At 47.0% G+C, this 2965-nt stretch overlaps 1 non-coding gene across 1 annotated transcript; it reads left to right on the forward strand.

Moving 5' to 3' along the window:
• Positions 1-54: 54 nt before the first annotated feature.
• On the forward strand, positions 55-126 carry TRNAW-CCA. Its single transcript has one exon. It is a non-coding gene; the product is annotated as a tRNA-Trp (tRNA).
• The last annotated feature ends 2839 nt before the right edge of the window (positions 127-2965 follow it).

A 2965-nucleotide genomic window follows, 5' to 3' on the forward strand; every position in this document is an offset into this window, starting at 1 on the left:
GGAGGCCGCCCGTGGTGGGCGAGTTCTAAAGCTCTGCGTGATAGTGCTCAGCAGGACCTCGTGGCGCAACGGTAGCGCGTCTGACTCCAGATCAGAAGGCTGCGTGTTCGAATCACGTCGGGGTCACGGCTCCCTGCGGGGTTCCCTTTTTGCGGCGTGCGGGCAGAGCGGGGCCTGCCTCGGGCTTCCCCGGGGGCACCGGCCCGGGAAGCTGCGGGGTGTCGGGCTGGTGGAGCCAGGGGCGCGGGGGTGAGGGCAGAGCTCCGGCGGTCCCTCCACGGCTCTTAATTCTTGCTCTGGGTGGGCGTGAGGTGCCCCAGTGCCCTTGCCCTCCCGGGGTGCCGCAGCCCGGCGGAGGGGCCTGGCAGACCCTCCCCCCCCCGCCCCGAATTAACGGAACCGAAATACGGTTGCGCTTCACCCCGATTAAAACTGAGCGGGTTGCTCCAGCCGGGGCGGGAGAGGGACGAGGAGCGCTGGGAGAGGGAGCGGTGCGGGTTCTGGAAGGTTCGGAGGCGCCGTGGCGGCAGGGCCTCCCTCCCGCCCCAGCCTGAGGGGAGGTCGAGCGGGCCGCGAGGGAGGCGGCGTTGCTGGCCCGCCGCGGCTTTGCCCCTTTGGGTGGCTTTAAAAGCGTGTCCTCTTTGTAAACCGTAGCGAAGAGATGAGGGACGTAAAGTAACTCCAGGTCCTGGGGGAGAACAGTGACTTAAGTGCTGCTGTTAGGGGCATAAATGAAGAAACTTTGGATGATGGAGCTATTTCGCTATGACTTTCCCCCCCCCAACCGCAGGCACTGCTCTCGAGGACAGCGCAGGAAAACAATTTTAAATGGAAATAATCTTTCCGAGTTGGTAGAATTCAACTGCTCTGATACCCCTGGGAAGTACCCAGTCTTCTCAATAGGCTCATCCGACACAGATCGGACCTCAAAGCGCTCGGGAAACGTGAGCGGTATTCGGTCCCGGGGGACGTACCGCGTGCGTGGGTGAGTAGCGATCCGGAGAGACGGCGTCAGCTGCGATCCTCTCGCCGACATAAGTAATATTTTAGGAATGTTTTTGTCTTCAGGTGCTTGTGTAGTACAGACCCGGCGGGAACTTTGGCAACAGGCTTTGAGAGGATAAACAAAACTGAACCAGCAGTGACTGGAGCACAGCTTTTGAACGATCCTGGGTGACGATGCCTGTCTCCTGTGATGCTATGAGAAGTAAGTGGTGCCTTTCTTCTTGCTAAGAAACCCCAGCAGTAGCTGAATTAGATGCTTTTCAGAATTAAATATAACACAGTGCTCCGTATGTAACTCTCTTCCAGCCTTTGTGATGGTAGAAGTAGCTCTAGCTCTGAAGCAGACATGCACTTTGTTGTTTTAAACTATTTGGAAGGAACAATAAAGGCAAAGTATAATCTGCAGGATGGATAAAGCTTCTAAGTGGTCATTAACTAACGGCTTTAACCTGTTCAGCAGATGATGGCTTGTGAACACCTGAGTTTCTATAGTCTTGACCACTTTCCATTAAATGGCTTTTGTCTTGACTAGCTTTTCTTCTGAACTTCATTGCTTTACAATAGCACATAGGAATGATGCGTTGAGCTTCTGTTGCCACAAAGATTACCTTTCTGTTGAAAAATAGCACCAGACTAAAAGAAATGGAAATTGAGTCTTTATTGCCCTGTGCTGTCTTCACTGATAGAATTTTAATTAAGGAAAAATGGCTGGGCAAAAAATAACCTCATATCTGGAAGCATATATCCACAGCAATGTGCTCCCTGAAATGTGTGATATTAAAGCCATTCATAAGGTGACAGCAGGATATGTTTCAACCTCATTCTGGAAGTTTGAATAAATATGTTGCACGTGTTTGCTATGTGGCTACTAATTAAAATGTGTGTGTAATTGGTTTGGGATTTAACTGGAAGGGATGAATGAGCTTAAAATAAATGACTTGGAACCCCTTAAAAGGATAACTCCTAGAACTTGAGTATTTGTCTTCTCTCTTCTCAGTGTTCTGTTACTATTTAATATTTAAGCCTCTTTTTTTGCTGAAAAGCTCCTCAGGTTGCTGTTAAATGTTGTTTTTCCTTTGATGGGACAACTGCTTTTTTCAAAAGATGACAATTGTTTAATGAGAATTTCATGAGGAAGATACCGTTCATGGCTTCATGGTTAACATCTGTCTTGATCTAAATACCAAATGTGATACTGAAACACCTGGGTCTTGTTTGTGTATTTCACACACGTGTTTGTGAAACAAGGAACTTTCTGGAGCTGCTGTGCCTCTGGCTGAGGTCTTCACTGAAGTGTTCAATGCTGACAGAACAGGATGACTTAACACAATGGAAAATGAAAGTTACTGAGTATCTACTCAGTATTTAAAAATGTAGTTGCAATTAAAAGGCTTCTCTGTGCATGTACTTTGTAATGCCAGGTGCTTAGTAAATTATTTTTTTCCTGTTTAGAAATTACATCTGTCTGTTTCAGGGTAAAAGGACCTGTAATGAATTCTGCAGAAAGTACCTCTTCCTAGGATTTCCTCACTTAAAACTGTTCTAATATGAGGTAGCTCCAGCAAGCTTGGGTACTGCACAGCTGAGGGAATATCAGTGCTTCAAAATGGCTTTCCACGCTCTATTTCCTGTCTCTTTAATGTTTTAAATTGAATAGGTATGCAGCATTGCTGTGATTTTTATTCCATCAGCTAACAGCGTTTGAGAGTATGATGGTGCAAACATATTCCCTGTTGTGTGATCTTCAGGAATCAGTCTTCTTCCTTAAAGGTTTCAAGCATAGGGTCTCTTGTTCTTTTTTGGAAAGACTGTTTTCATAGTGTAATCAGTCTGAAATAATTTAGTTACAGTCATACTGTTCCTACTATACATTCTCACCTCCCTTCACCTTGCCACCTTAATCAATCCCTCTAGTTTCTTAATTATTTTTGATGCTCTCTTGTGTTCCCCTGTGTCTCTG

The sequence above is a fragment of the Aptenodytes forsteri genome, unplaced genomic scaffold, assembly GCF_000699145.1.
Source record: "Aptenodytes forsteri isolate BGI_AS27 unplaced genomic scaffold, ASM69914v1 Scaffold142, whole genome shotgun sequence".
In the NCBI taxonomy this organism is placed as follows: Eukaryota; Metazoa; Chordata; class Aves; order Sphenisciformes; family Spheniscidae; genus Aptenodytes; species Aptenodytes forsteri.